The following is a 16,929-nucleotide window of genomic DNA, read 5'->3' on the forward strand; positions in this document are numbered from 1 at the left end:
GAGATTGGACAAATTCATGGATAATAAGGCTTTCATAGAATGGTAAGAGTTAGAAGGGACCACAAGGTCATCTAGTCTAACCCCTTGTAGTGCATGAATCTTTTGCCCAACATGGGGCTTGAACCCACAACGCTGAGATTAAGAGTCTCATCCTCTACTGACTGAGCTACCAAGGTGGCTGTGATAACGTATCTATTTCCTCCAGGATCTGAGGCAGCTTGCTTCTAACTACCAGTTGCTGGAGATTGTGAGCAGGAGAGTGCTATTGTGCTCGTGTTCAGCTTGTGTGATTTCTAGCTGGCAACTGTGGCAAACAAAGTGCTGGACTTAATGTACATATGGTCTGAACCCGCAAGACTCTTGTGTTCTTGCATTGTTCTAATGGATTACCAATTCTCTGTCATCATATGAGGTCACAAGTTGCACACAGATGCCCCAGGAAGACTTTTATGTGGAAATCTGTTCTATGAACAATGCTGCCTTCTTTGGGATTTTATTGGTCAGCCCAGCCCACGTACTGACTGGTAGCAGCTCCAAGCTTTCTGTTCAATATTCATTTTTAAACAGAGATGCTAGGAATTGAATTAGGACTTTCTGAATGCAAAGCATGCTCTCTGTGCCCAATACGTAGCTCTTGTTTTGTCTTAAATGGTAGTTTCCACCTAGAAACACCTAAGGAAACTGCATCTGCTTTGTCGTTACTTCAGTCCTCTTTTGGTTGCTATGTAAATGGCTAAAATTGCAATTCACAATCTAGAAACTAGCTCAACTTGATGAAATGCTTCCCTTTTTTCTGGTATAAATGGTATCCAAGTAGAATGTGCCATGTAGCCCGCAAAGCAGGATTTGACGCTGACCTTCATGTCCCTTGCTTATAAACTGACTTTCTAAAAACACTTTTTTCCTTGAAGGTTAGGACATTTATGAGCTAAGAGTGGTGTGCGTCCTCTGGTGACTTAAATTTTATTTTTAAAGAACACTTTATTTAAATTGAGGTTGAAAATGTCCAGTTGTCACATTAGCATCTCTCATTTGAATTTCCTTCAATAAGTGACTTGTTAATGAGGTGTTAAATTATCACCTTGGGAACCCAGGGACTAGTCAAAACTAATTTGGGCAGAGCAAAACTTTTGTTGTTGTTGCTGACCTCAAGAATCCCAAGCTGTGCCAAGGAGCTGTTGGGAAAACAAATACTTTGGGGGTCATAAAGAGTTTCCTGCTTCTCCTCAGGGGTCTGACAGCTTTAAACATCACTTACTGGGTTTGTGCTTCTGGCAGGGGGTCTTTTAAATCTAACAAATGGCTCCTCCCCTTGCATTCTCAGAAGGCCCTAGGAGTAGGCTCCAGGAAAACTGTTAATCTGGCATGAGTAGAATCTTTGGCCCATTTAGAAGAATGTTAATAGATGAGCATATTGTACACTTTATTGTAATCTTTACCAGAACACCATGTTGAATGTATTTGTAGTTTTGAGTCGTGCTCCTCTTTCATTTTTTACTCAGGCCAAGTGCCTAAAGAAACTATTTGAATTGTTCCCCTTGCCCCTTGGTTGGAATAAGTTTTTCCTGTGCACTATTAAACAGGAAGAATAGTGTTTGAACAGATGCCAAGAGTCATTGCAGTTCTGTTCCCTGGTCTATTCTGCTCACTGGATATCCACTTGGTTTAAGTGGATAAGGCGAAAATTAGAGGCACTGTTCATTCTTTGCCTTCACTTATTTAAATGTGGATCTATTATGAATATCAGTCTTTTTTCAAACCAGTTACTTTACATCAGAGCCTGCCAAACTGTGTGTTGCGACACATTAGTGTGTCACGCAAATGCTCCCTGCTCTATTCCCTGGGCTGCAAAGGGGTTAGTTTAACTTCCAGTTTGCTAGTAAAACTGAATTAATGTGTCACGAAATGATGCATGGCCAAAAAGTGTGCCACCAAAATGGAATGTTGGGAAAGCTCTGCTTTACATGTTGATTAGGCTGAATCTCTTTTTGCTTGAGGCTAGAGCTCTCTGATTATGCTTTCTGATTATTCTTTTTTCCTCATGATCTGAAACATTACCATGATGACTTTTTTTCATCTAACTCATATGCCTAAACCATATAGCTAGCGAAACCTTCAGCTTCACCCAGCTTCTATCTAACATGTTGAGAACTTCAGCTAGAATTTGCTAAAAACTGTACGGTGCTAAGCTTCTAGCTTCTGTTGCCACCATTGACTGTTTTGCTTTTACCTAAGGCTAACAAGGTGCAAATGAGTTTGGGTTGAATTTTTTAATGTCCCTTTATATATCCTTACATAACTCACCTGTGTTTTTTACCAAGTGTGCCATACCATGGGTATATTCATCTCCCTTCCTAGGAAATTGTCAACGACATGAACTTCCTTCTCTATCAGTGATGTGGCCTCAAATATTTAAGCTTTGATTCCAATTTTAATAGTGGATTGTTTCCTTTTCCAGGGTGCATGAACATTATCTCACTTTAAAGTATTGTAGTCCACTTTACATATAGAAATGAGTTAACGGATAGTCTCGGGCATTGGATAGCTCAATTGGTTAGAGTGTGGTGCTGTTAATGCCACGGTTGCAGGCTCAATCCTCGTATGGGACAACTGCAAATTCCTGCATTCCAGTGGGTTAGACTAGATGATCATCAGCGTCCCTTCCAACTCTACAATTCTATGATTCCATTATCTGAATTTCTTGCATTCCAGGATAATGCATCCTAATGTGGAATGTATTCTCTATTGGACTGCCTGAATATATTGCATTTTCCCATACATCATTTTCCTTTTCATAAGATTAATGATTTTTGTAGAAGTAACTGATTAGCAATAAACTCTGGAGAAAAATGGGAGATGAGCAAGTTGCTTTGAAACTCTAAAAGGAAAGAAGATTTTTCTGTTTTCTTATACTCGTCATGTGCACAAAACTTTTTTCATTTAATCGTATTGCTTCTCTGAATTCAGAAGGGTGGTTAAGCTTTGATATTGGCCTTTCTAGGAAAAACAAGCAGATGGTAAATATACTCTGCACTCCCTGTTATATTAAACGACTAAATTGTTTCCATGAAACGCCTTGTAAACATCCCTCATAGAACACTCTCCTCTGAAGTCTGCAAATTCCATGGCTTGTAAAGAAAGTGGTATTTGTACATGTTCCTGATGTTCCCACCCTCTGTCACTTGTTGGTCAGAATTACCCATACAACTTACAAGCACGCTTGAACAAATGGTTATGGGATGAGCATGTTTACTGCCCAAAGGCTAACCCTAACCCTTGTTCTCTATATGTTTACAGTTACTTTTGAATGTATGAGAACAATGCATTTTGGGTTTTATTCTATATCTGCTGAGGTGTGTGTTTAAAGATCAAAGCATGGCTGTCAGTTCAGCAGACATAGTCCTAGTCTCCTCCCTTTCCAAGACTAATAGTTTTTATTTCTTTTGAAACCTGGCACTTCATGTGTTTCATCTGTCTGCCATTGGCATGGGTTCAGATGGTGGTGTCCGTGATTACTTTACAGATTGTGGTATGCTTGTATGGCATGCCATTTCAGTGGCTAGATATGTTAACAAAATGCAAGTTGCTGATCTGACCGTGCCGTGTAGGAGGGCACACAAAATCCTTTCTTCCATGAATGCTGAATGAAGAAAGGATCACTGAATGGAAAGAGCTTGACTTGTGAATTTGAAGCTTCAAATCTAATGACCTCAGAGCAAGAGATATATATATTCTTGCAGTAATAGATGCCAGTTATTGTATGAATATTGCAACCTTATCAAACAGAATGTGCTTAACCGGTTTTCTCCCCTTCTGAAAAGAGGGGGCATACTGTTCAAGTGAACTGTATGCCAACCTGTAAAACCCATAGGCTTAGCAACAAAATGTAATGAGGCATTGTTGACAGTTGTTGTCAGTGGTGGAAAGGCTTCACTGCTAGTACAGACTTGGCTGTGTGTTCAGTTATAGAGGAGACCAAACAATTTTCTCTACGGTAACAGTAAACACTCCTCCATGGTTTGGGCTAGGCAGCCGCCGTGCATGTGCTTCAAGCACTCTTGGATTAGGAGTTGATTGGAAGATTCTTTTCTAGTATTAGCAGGAATTTAGAAAAATAAAATGTTACTGAAGAGATTGCAGTGCCACACTCCTAGCCGCTTATGCTTTCACCCCTATTGCTTGTTATTAAGTTCCATCTAAAGATATTTATTCTCAAATGTTTAAGTCTTGTGAACAAAGGCAATTGCTTCTGAAGTTGTAAAATATTACTAGATCTCAGAAGAAAAGCTAAATGGAAGTGTGCTACCTGGTCCATATTTTTGTCCCCAGGCTCTCCAATTTTTATATTATTGTTTGTCTAATAGGACATATGGTTGCAACAACTATTGTCCCAAGGAGCATCACTTGTCACTTGCTCTTTGTGAATGAGCACATTCTTTTACCTAAAGGCCGTTCTACGGAAGGTAATTCATAAGGCCCCCAGCACAGTTGCTTCTCACTTGATTCTGCCCTTGGTTAACAAATCATTCCAATTAAAAATATGTATATGTCCACTGTCAGTTCTGAAGAAGTGAGGAGTTTCCCACTTGTTGTTGTTTAGTCATTTAGTCGTGTCCGACCCTTCGTGACCCCATGGACCAGAGCACGCCAGGCACTCCTGTCTTCCACTGCCTCCTGCAGTTTGGTCACTTAAATGCTTCTAAATCTACACCAAGTAGAAACTTCTGCAGCAAATAATAGAGACTTGGGAAACCTGGTGCATTAAATCTATTTTCATCATGATTTCAGGGACCAAATAGAAGCTACATAACTGGCTACTGGTAGTTCATGAACCACAGTTTAAGCACAACAGTTATATACTGATGCAGATTGATTGTTTCTTAATCTTGCCAGTGACAAGTATGAGAGCTGTAGTTGATGCTGATGTTCAGAACTTGATAACCTTCTAGTTGAGTACAAGCAAAATCCCTCATCCTTTGCATAGAGGCTCTGTTAGTAGTCAGTAAATTCATCTGACCTGGTCTGTCACCTGCTTGTTCTTTCTCTTTGCCACTGGTACCAGGGACAAGCTTCCCTCCCCAGAGGAAAAGCAGATCTGCAGTGGGATGTGGATTTCTGCAGCATGGGAACAAAGGTGCCCAGTATCTCCCTGCCTCCCAGGTGCTATTTAAAGATAACACAAAAGGTGTTTTAAATGTCTTCATGCATTTAACACATTTGCTGCTTTGGCCCTGGTTGCTCATTATTACTTACTGTTTTGTGTTTACATTATATTCTCAAGGTGTTAATCTTGTAGAAGCTAATAATTGTGCAGTGTAATTTGAGACCCTCTGAAGTGCAAAGAATTTAACAAGCAGGTCTTTGGGATCACTCACTATTCAAATCCCAAATATTTGACTTTAATGTCAGCCCAATCAGCACTTCTAAATGCAAAAGGACAGATGTGTATAGTAGCACAGACTAGTAAAATGTTGTAGGACAACATCTTTTACATCTGCAGAGTAACTGAAGCTGTCCCACTGAGTTACACCGCATAAAGCTTTGCTATGAGTTGATGTTGTGGCTAGTATTTACTATTAACTCATACATATTGGCTAACATGGATACTTCCCTTTAAAATAGGATACCCAGATCAATGCAAACTTTAGGGGAAACGGCCGCTCAGAGGAGAAGATGAGCTGATAAAATGTTAAAAAGCTGTTGTATTTCTACTGCCAAGAATCTGTCATGCAGCTTAAAGCAAGTGTGGGGGTGGGGAGGATTATGTTATAAGCAGAGCATCAACTGCTGTACTCTAGCATAAAAGCGGAAAGCACTGGTCCACAGTCTATAGGAATAAACGCATGGCACGTCTCAAATGCCAGATTTGCTTAGCAATCATCATGGTGTTAGGACAGCTGAGATGTCCTCATATTAAATTACAAATAGCCTGGCTATTGTACATGAGAGGTCACACACTGCTTTGAATCTGCAGCTGAAATATGAAGGGAAGGGAGTGGAATCATTTTTATACACCAGCGAAACAATTTAATTTCTATTAAAACTTCTGCTTAAAGCTGTTGTACACATCTTTAGCTGTGTTTTGTACATTGTGGCTAATACAGGGTGCTGAATCTTTCTAAGTTTGGCAACACATGCCAGGTCTAGTAAACCTTTGTAAATGATAAAACCTAGAGCAGAACGGAGATCTGTGGATGGGCCACTCTTGACTGTTTCATGTTAGGTGCGGAACAAGTTAAAACACAGATGCAAAGGGACAATTGGGAGCTTAAAGCACATTTCTGGTTATTCCTTAGCAAGCAGGATGGGCTGATAGTGCTGACAAACTTTGCAGTATGGGTGTAGCCAGGATTTATTTCGGGGGGGGGGCAGAACCAAGCTATCTGTGATGCAATTGGTGAGTTAAGTATTTTTATTTATTTACTTGATTTAGGGGGGACAGCTGCTCCCCCTTGGCTATACCCATGCTTTGCAGACACCTTTGCTGGTCTGCAGAGGAAAAAAGGCTGCTTGCAGGCACAGCAAATGGACAAAGCAAGTTTTGTTGTGGTGCTGACAGTGAGACCCTTTGAAGTTATCACCTGGTGTCATAAAAATATCAGGTGGCTGAACCTCTCAAAGTGGCCCAGGGGTTGGAGGAGGTCCAGAACATTAGTGTTTATGCAGAAAATATCTGATTAAGAAGAGTGTGCAGCAAAAATGCCACTTTATTACACCCCCTACGCTTTAAATCCCACTTAGTGCTATCTACTGTCTCACTGTGGTATGCATAAGGCAAACGTTTTCAACCTTTTTGAGTCCATGGCTCCCTTGATCAACTACATTCTTTCTGCGGCACCCCAGTGGGGCTCAGGAGTCCAGTTATGTCACCCCTTGCCTGCAGATCTGGCAGCCTCTCACCCTTTTTCGAACACCCTCCCTTGTGGAGTGTTTCCTCAACCTCCTCTCCTCTCTCCTCTCCTTGAGAGTTGTCTGGGCAGCCGCTGCCACCGTCCCTGGTCTCTGAGCTCCCTCCTGCCCCATAGAGAGGTGCCTCCTCACACTGCCCCACAGGGGCCTGGGACTTATCTGTCCATTCCCAACAGCAAGGGCTGTTGGACTGGCTGACTGGATTTCCTTGCCCGTTTGCTTGCTTACTCAGAGGCCAATTCAGTTCCTGGCAACCAGCACCCCCTGGCCAGCCCCAGAGGCACCATTTGCCTGGGGAGCTTGTTGGCATTGTCCAAATACAGATGATGGGTGATCTCTTTCCAGACTGAAGTGGAATGATGGTTTCCTTTAAGGATATAATTTCTACATGGACAGAGTAAGATTGGTCTCTTGCAAGCACAGTTGGCAGTTCCAAATGAAGACTTCTCACAAGGTGGGATGTTGCAGGGGGTTTAGTACTAAAACATATCTTCTTGCAAGTAAATGCTATCTGGTCCTGGACTTGAACTTTTGTGATTCAAGTAGTATACTTCATTATAGGTTTCAAAAATGTTGTGTAGAGAAACTATTTTGATCAGTGCTTTGCTTGTTTTTGTGGCTGTGGATTTTGGCATGTATAGGGAGATTGGCCGGAGGTTAAAATAAATTTGGAAGCTGTGCTGAAATTCAGAAGAGCATTTTGGTTGTAATGAGGAGGTGCTAGTTTGATTCCCTCTGGCCATGAAAATGCATGGTGGACACTGACAGTTCTGAGTTTTATCAGACTACAGTGGTGCCCCACAAGACGAATGCCTTGCAAGACGGAAAACCCGCTAGACGAAAGGGTTTTCCGTTTTGGAGGCGCTTCGCAAAACGAATTTCCCTATGGGCTTCCTTCGCAAGACGAAAGCCCATAGGGAAATCTCCGGGACAGCAGGGAAGCGCAGCGCGTCTTCCCCACTGTCCTCGGACCTCCTCCGAAGGCTGGCGGTGGGGCGGAGAGACCTCCTCCCGCCGCCAGGCTTCGGAAGGCTCCTCCGAAGGCTGGCGGTGGGGCGGAGAGACCTCCTCCCGCCGCCAGGCTTCGGAAGGCTGCTCCGAAGGCTGGCGGTGGGGCGGAGAGACCTCCTCCCGCCGCCAGGCTTCGGAAGGCTGCTCCGAAGGCTGGCGGTGGGGCGGAGAGACCTCCTCCCGCCGCCAGGCTTCGGAAGGCTGCTCCGAAGGCTGGCGGTGGGGCGGAGAGACCTCCTCCCGCCGCCAGGCTTCGGAAGGCTGCTCCGAAGGCTGGCGGTGGGGCGGAGAGACCTCCTCCCGCCGCCAGGCTTCGGAAGGCTCCTCCGAAGGCTGGCGGTGGGGCGGAGAGACCTTCTCCCCGCGCCAGCCTTCGGATGGCTGTCCTGAAGACTTGCGGTGGGAGGAGGGTTTTCCTTCCCACCGCCAACATTCAGAATGCTGTTCTGAATGTTGGCGGTGGGGAGGAAAAACCCTCCTCCCACCGCAAGCCCCAGGAACAGAGGAGAAGCGCTGCGCGCCTTGCCCTCTCTTCCCGTACCTGTCCTGAAGGCTTGCGGTGGGGAGAAAAGCCCTTCTCCGCACCGCCAGCCTGGCAAGCGGTCTCCATAGGAACGCATTAATTGATTTTCAATGCATTCCTATGGGAAACCGTGCTTCGCAAGATGAAAAACTCGCAAGAAGAAAAAACTTGCGGAACGAATTAATTTCGTCTTGCAAGGCACCACTGTATTAGATTCATTGGCTAGCACCTCAACAGCTTAGCATGCATGCCCAGCACCATTTCTGACAAATAACTGGACTCATCCAACCCGTTAGTTAGTTTCTTTTGACAGTCTTTAATGGTGGGAGGGTATTGTCAGAGAAACATACTCCTTGGCTGTATGCTGTCATTGAGGCAGTAATTTAGTTGCTTAGGGAGGACTTTCTGTAAGAATAAAGATAAGATAGCAAATGTACGCAACTGATTAAGTACTTCTAGTTTTTCAACTGGCAGGATTAAAGGGTATGAAAGTACACAGTGTGCTAATGAGTTTCTAGCTTTGCTTTAGATCAGGGATAGGGACTTCCATAATCCCTGACCATTTGGGCTGTGTTGAATCGGGGTTGATGGGAGCTGGAGGGTTACAGTTTTCCCAACTCTGCATAATTGAGACCAAGAGGAAGAGTTGGTTGACTGGGTGGGGGCATATTGGGGCTCTCCTGTTGGTAGAGTGCTCCCACCAGTGAACCCAGACAGGGCTGTAACATCTCTGTCCCATCCAGGCCCCTCTCCAGCATGGCAGATCAGGGGTTTGCATCGCTCTGAATTAAAGGTATGAGGAATCTAGCTTATTGATCATGCATTATACCATCTAATAATAAATGGTACATTTTCACAGGTTAGTCAAAAAAGAAATGGAAGCTAGCTTTTAGAACTGACTTTGAAAATTCAGTGCTTTCAACATGTGGAGAGCAGCGCTAACCGTGTCATAATACCATGATATCTCCAGCAGTTTAATCTCATATATATATCAAGGATTCCAAAAAAGAAAAAACCAAGAAATTAAAAATAAAGATAGTTTACAACAACCAATGCAATTATCAAAGTGTATTTGTTCTTTAATATTTCGTCTGTTCGCTGTGCTTAAAAGTTCTTAATGGCGTCGAAACCTTCTCTTCCGTTTCACTGTCCTTTGTTCTTTAAAAGCGAAAGTGGAGAAGCGCTTCCTCCTTCTATTTATGCCCTCCGTTACACCAAGGACTTTAATTTTGCACAAATTACTCTTCTGTTCTCCCTTATCTTTAATAGTGTCTTTAATATATTGTATCCTCCTGAAAAGTTACTTTTTAGAAGAGTTCATAGGGGAGAAAAAACAGTAGCTGCTAAGGCAACTCACTTTCACTTTCCCAGCTCTGCAAGTAGCGCTGCGTCAAAGTTGATTTCGGTTTTCGGCTGAACTCCGCAAACTTCTCTTTTCTCTCCGGGACTTCCTTGTTGTTAAAGCTTCAAATTTACGATTAATTTAGAACCGGATTCCTTTAATTTGAGAGCCTAGTGCTTCCTCAGCAAGCTCGGGGCTTCACTATTCGGAGGTAGATAATGGCTTCCCTCGACCCGCAGATCCGCTCCGCAGTTCTCTTCGCTTCTTTCGAAGCTACCTGACGGCCGGGCTGACCGCTTCTGGTCCCGCCGGGAACCTGACCTTCTGGACACCCACCAGAGGTATTTTTGGGGGCCACCGCGCCCTGTAGCACCCCTAATCCTCCAAAATAGCCCGGGATTTCCCTCACGGTAAAATCCCCGCTTGCGACGAGATCGCGCTGCACCGGAAGTCAATTATGAAATGCAATGTTACTGATACTGTGCATTGTGCCTGCTGATTTCAGAGCCAGTTGTATGGAAAGCATGTAAATCGTAACCAGCATAAAACATTAGTGAACCACAGGAACTATAACATTTTGGTACTTAACTTGCCTCTATTTTCAGCTACCTTTGCAGTTTCTTGGATTTCACCAAGGGGAAACAAAGCCGTTGGCTGGAAAGAAAATGCTGGCAAAGTTGACAAGATACATTCCTTCAGGCTAGAGCATGGGTTCCAAAGCTTTTTCTAGTTCTATGCCAGAGGTTCAGGACATATACTTAGCCACCTTGTTTCTACAGAAATAGAGACCTCTCTTAAATCAGTTTCTGTGCATCTAGTTGAAATATTTTTGTCCATTTTGTCATATTAATCCCACCTGCCTGTCCTACATGCATGCCTAGTGGTCAGATTTGAAGAGTTTTGGACAGTCGTGCTTCTGCAGGACTGCTCTGAGAATCACAGTTAAGTAATCCATCATGTGGAGCTCTGTGTTCAGCAGAAGAGAATTTGTAAAGAGCTCTCCTAATCCCTGTTGGGTTACTTGCCTGAATGTGTGGTCTGAAAGTAAGGAGGAGGTGAGGTACACATGCCTCACCCCAGTGTCCCCACATATGCTGTATTCCAGTGGCATCTGGTAACCCTTGCACCTGATGGGGTGGCCTGTAGCCAAGGAGGCCATGTAGGCGAGGGCAATAAGGTCTCACTGATTGGGCCAAGGAGGTCACATGAGCGAGGTCAAGTTGTTTTGGTTTTTCCCAGTCTTCCTCCCTTCTAAAGGTGTGAACACTTGAAGTATTGGAGTTGTGTAAGTACTTGGTGCCAAACTAAACTGAAAAGTGTCTAGTTTAGAATGGGCCCCTGCTGTCAGAATTTCTAGTGTGGGTCAATGTCTCCCTGTTGAATAAGTATGTAAAGCTATCAGATGAGTCTCCAAAGATTTGGAGATGCCGTCAACACACTGATGTTGCCAGATTTCTGGTTTTAGAGTGTAAAGCTATATGGGCTCTCCATTTAGTAAGTTCAGATCTGGAGGGCACATGGTCTGTGTGTGTATCTGTAGGTGAGGGCAGGGTACGGTATTCTGTTCTTTGAACAAATAGTGAAGTTTCACATCTATTTGCAGCAGCATCAAAGGAGTTTTGTCTTCTGACGCCAAGTTAGAAATGAATTATAGTTATACGGAGCAGGGTTTTTTTGGTCACAAAACCCAACTTACATTTCCTCTGGCTTTCAGAACATGCCTAAAGCATTATTCATCTGGTTGTAAATGCAGTCCAAATACAGAATACACTTCCTCAGCTCTTTTAGCCAACCTTAGGAATCCATGATGCATTAGTCATACAGGGAGCAGTATCTGGTTCTTGGAGTAGGCATTTCTTTTACCCCAAGAGATTCAAAACTACTGGCAAGTGGTTTCCTGCTGCCTCTTTCCCAATTCATCTAGTGCTTGGGGCCAGAACCCCCGCCCCGCCCTTTAGTTGTTGTAGCTGAAGCTTGTCCCATGCCCGATGGACCAAACTCCTAATAAGCAGTACATTCACATACACCAGGATTACTTGTTTATATTTTGTATACACAACTGGTTTATACTTGTGTATGAAGATATGTGTATGTCTTTCGGGAATTCTCCATAAACAGGAACATTTCTCACATCCAAGAACTTGTGCCACAATGCTTTAATTACAGTTCTTGATAAAGTGATGGTACTATGCACCTATAATACTGATGAGCTTTAAATAGGCATGAGATTCCATCACCATAGTACACCTTTGCTCAAAGATTTGCAATGGCTGGTGAGTTGTTACTTTACGTTCATAGTTTTACTGTTGGTCTGTAAAGCCTTAATAGGTTGGGGCCAGTTTACTTGAAGGTTCGCCTTGCCCCATGTGTGCCTCTTCTACCACTTTGACAAGCAGAACTTTGACTTCTACATGTGTCATGTAATTTGCAAGTCCATTTGAGAGAAGTTGGATCTTTAAGTGGGGCAGCATCTGCTCTTTGAAACGTTCTTCCTATTGACATAGGCAGTTATTCTCAGAAATGCAATATACATTTGTTTTTTAAAGTTTTGCTGATTTTACCTATGTTTTCTTGGTAATTATTTGAGGTTTTTATGGTATAAATTGTACCAAATAAATAACCACTCAACGCCACCTAGCTCTAAATTGAGTACAAACCTGGACTAGCCCACTATTGTTCTTTCAGTTCTCTTGCATTCCAGCTAGATTTGTCAGTGACTCCATACATGCTATATTCCATTGTCTTTTGTGCAGCACTAAGCCCAAGAGAAGCAGATGTGCCAATTTCTCCTGGTAACTGAGGAGAGAGAGTAGTGTCATTCAAGTGCCAGCAGCTTTATGGAGCAGGCCTTCAGAATTGTGGCCATCTTCTCCACACCCACCCCGAATAAATGTTTAAACAATTTCCCCCAGTTTCTCTCAAATCAAAGCCAGGAAAGCATATAAATGCAGCCAGAGTTACCTAAGCCTTGTTAGGTTGAATGTGGCCAGAATTACAGTGGAAATGCGAATAAAAGTTTTTCTTATTTCTTCTCCTAGTCTTATGTGCCTTCTCTTGTAATAATCCATATTAACTTTTATTTGATCCGTACTTACATAATGTCCCAGATTCCATTGTGAATTTCTGATTAAACTGTGGGCCAGCTACTTGTAAAACTGAAGACAGCACACACTCACTTTAAAAATGGCAAATGTAGTAGAAGCCTGAAGCTTGAATTTGCAGGAAATTAGTGTTTTATGAGCCCCCCTGGCCCTGACAGACAGCACACGTAATAAAAATTAAACGCTGGATTTCAAGTTCACACTGTTGAAAAGGCTGTGCTATTAAACAACCTTGTTTCCACTACATCTTAATTTTCTTTGGGAACAATTGAGCTTTCAGGTGAACTCCTCTGGAGTGCATAGGGGTTTTTTTTATAAAAAAAAAAAAATCCACAAAGTTGAAATTGTATGGGAAATGGACAAAACTGAATATTGTTCACCTAACCTGGATGAGCTCATAGTGGTTTTAGCAATGGAACTTAACTAGATTTAGTAAAGTATATGTATAATAATTGTCATAATAGGTGCTGTCCCTAGACTAGTGAAAATATAAGTGTTCTGCAGTAGGCCCAGTTGATGCAAGGTAAAAATTGTTTTGCTTGATCATGTGGCATAAATCTGGCTCCTTATGGCCTTTCCATGCATATGATCATCTGTTGACACTGATAATTCTTACTAATTTTGGGTCTTTAATTGATTAAAGTAATGATTCTTTTTAATTTGCCACCATACCTACAAACTGAAAACGTGTTGAATCTAGAGATCACATAAGTGTAATTCTGTGTTCAGAGCCTCTTGCTCACAAATGGGTTGTGTGCCATTTTTGCTCATTGCTTTCTGTAACCCCTGAAAATTCTCTCAAGGGATTTTTTTGGGGGGTGGGGTGGGGAATATCTTCCATCAGTGTGGATGGTGGCACAGGAGACTGTGGGAGAGGGAATTGGTGCAATTTGTCTAGCTTCCAGGATCAGGAAATGTCACGGGATTGCCAGACCTTTGGCTGGTTTCAAGCCAAAAAACTGATATGTATTCCACTTAATGGCAACATGGTTAAACTCCCATAAAATGGAGAAAATACTTCTTAACTAGTCTGCTCCTTGAAACCAGGGATATTGCAAGTGGTGGTTTCATACTTGTAGAATAGTACTTGGAACATTCACAGCAATGCTTCTTAAATGGAAATTTGCTGTTCACTGTTTAGGGTTTATCATTACAGGTAGGTAGCCGTGTTGGTCTGCCGTAGTCGAAACAAAATAAAAAAATTCCTTCCAGTAGCACCTTAGAGACCAACTAAGTTTGTTATTGGTATGAGCTTTCGTGTGCATGCACACTTGGTATCTGAGAAGTGTGCATGCACACGAAAGCTCATACCAATAACAAACTTAGCTGGTCTCTAAGATGCTACTGGAAGGAATTTTTTATTTTGTTTCAACTAGAGTTTATCATGTTTGACAGATTTATGTTTGCATTAATACTTAATAATACTGCTGTGAATATAAATCCTCTGAATTTAATGGCAAGTTCTAAAATGTCTGTTATACTTAGTCTCAGTGTTGTTTTTAAATTTGAAACGGAATAATGGAAGGCGCCCCCCCCCCCTATTTTCATGGCCCTTGCTACTATTTGCAACCAGATGCTGTTTTAGAGTGTTTTTATATAATGCTACAATTGCCTGGAAATTGAAGATGTGGTGAAAGTCAACTTCATTGTACTTGTCACAAGCAGAAGCTGCTTTGGCTCTTAAGAGTGAATAAGATGCTTTTAAAGCAGTAGTGGGAAGTTCAAGCTCACCGGCCTTCTTATTCTTTTAAATAAGATTTCTTACCTACCTTTCACCATAAAGTGCAGATGTCTCTGGGAATCCCACCAACAGGGCATGTGTTCAATACCACTCTCCCACTTACTATATATATATATATATATATATATATATATATATATATATATAATTTGTTTAATCTCATTTCGAATCTCCCTAGTTGATGGCCAACACTTGCGATGGCCACTTCTCACTCAGTGAAACTATAGAATTTGTGGTTTACTGGAGAGTTGTAGCTGACACTCCATGAGGGATGGTTTGAGTGCAAGTTGTAAAAGACTGGGTCCAAATCCAACCAAACACAGCTTAGAGTGCATTTACTCTACGCAATGTGGCTATGATTGTGAAAAAAATCATATCTTAGCTACTGACACACCGCCATTCACAATAGTACACTTTCCCCAACCCACATAGAACCATTAATGTAAACTGTAAAATGTAAACTGGAGCTTATATGAGTAGCCTTATTTAACCAAGTCTGCCTCTTTGCTTGCATACCCCCTTGCACAGGTGTTTTGTCCCTGTAAGGTCCAGTTCACCTTAAAGGCACTGCATACTGTGAGAGAAGATGATACATGAGCTTAAGGTAGACTCCCACACCCTTGCATGTGTACATCCTGAACCCTAGCGATGTGTGAATTAATTAGAAGCAACCCTGGGAGATGCTTGATGAGATTTTTGATAGGGATAGTGCTTAGCTTTGGATGCCTTGGGCAGGAAAGCGGCAGCTTTAGAGCTAAGTGCCACTTCTGCATAATGGTGTCGTGGACAATCTGTCATCATGGAAGGAGAGTGAAGAGTATTTTAAGTGCTTCATTCAGAGCTTGTTAATCTTGTTATAAGTGCATGCGTGTTAATCTTGTTATAAGTGCATGCGTGGCAATCTCTACTCCCTCAGCATCTCCAAACAGCAAGCATTTGTTTTCAAGCTCCTCCAGTCACCTTTGTATTTTTGCTGGGTGCTCAAAATCAGAGCTGTGTACTTAAACAGGTTGCAAACTATATATAAAAACAAGTTTTTCATCTACTTTTAGTGACCTAACCTATGTTTGTACCTTGGCATCAAAACTTCACTTTTTACCAGCAATAAAGCTTCTTGTGAATTGAATGTGTTATGTAAAGGAACAGACACTTGAAACTTCATAGAAACTAATCTTGTCCTCCTAAAAAGGTCTGTTGAATTATTATGCAGTGCACAAACATAAGCAGATGCACAAACTTTTAATATCCGTTTCCTTTCACAGATGACGTTAGAAATAGGCATTGGAAAAGAATGCAACGTTAGTAGTATAATCACAAGCTTTAGAAATTGGAGGGTGGGATGTCGCATAGTTACAAAACAGATGCCTGTTTGAAAAGCTGTGTTGCAAGTGTAGAGGGAGGAAGATCTTGTTATCCTCTGTGGGTGATTACTTTGCTTTTAAACCCTAATGTCCTCCAGTGAAATCAGTTTCTCATCAAAGGACTAGCTGGGGTATAAAACAAACACTGATGCTGCAGGCTTCCCCTGCTTGTTTGTGGAATAAGAATTCAACTTATGCTTGGCTTTGATGAGTTCAGAGGAAATGTATTTGTTGCCGTTGAACCCTGGTGCTCCCTATGGGTGGTCCTTGCTGCCATTAGAGAGAGGGTTGGACTACCATCTTAAAAGGATGGCAGACACACCACTTATTCTCTGCCACTTATTTACTGGATATGAAGGTTTACCATCAGTTTCCTATAGGAAAATCCTCTGCTGCTGCAAAATTATTTAAAATACCAGCCTATCCAAGAAACATGCATTAATTATCTGTTAGTTTATTCAACAAGTGCAAATGAAATTCTCTGTGGGAAAATGTGGCTAATGTTGCATAGTAGTAATTTCACATCACAACAAATTTGGTTATAATTTGAATAAGTAGCTGCAAGATTAGTCTTGACAGATCAGTGGTGAAGGTGCTGTAGGGGTTGTCTAGATATCTATCTTTCTATCTCTATCTGGGTCAGGCACTTCAAGAACCTAAAGGACAGCAAGTCCTGGGGATAATGAAGTGAAGTTAAACACAAGTCTTTGTCTTTGTCCTCCAAAGATGTCAAAAACCATGTTTAAGCCATAGTCTTTTTTTCATAGGCATGGAAATCCTTCTAGTATTATGATACAGATATTCTTGGTGTCTCATAGTCAAGAGCTGTTAATGATAAAAAATCTCAAATTTTAATTTCTGAATCATGTAAACCAAATGGGGATTGATTTGTAACCTTCCTGTAATGGTTATAGGGGTTGCTCGTGCGTAAGTTGCCGCCA

General features: G+C 42.1%; 1 protein-coding gene across 1 annotated transcript in view; it reads left to right on the plus strand.

The window, feature by feature from the left end:
* Positions 1–16,929, plus strand: part of SPTLC2 (serine palmitoyltransferase long chain base subunit 2) — a 66,392-nt gene that overhangs the window by 37,780 nt on the left and 11,683 nt on the right. The gene's annotated exons all lie outside the window — the stretch shown is intronic.

This window comes from Podarcis raffonei, chromosome 1 (assembly GCF_027172205.1).
Source record: "Podarcis raffonei isolate rPodRaf1 chromosome 1, rPodRaf1.pri, whole genome shotgun sequence".
In the NCBI taxonomy this organism is placed as follows: Eukaryota; Metazoa; Chordata; class Lepidosauria; order Squamata; family Lacertidae; genus Podarcis; species Podarcis raffonei.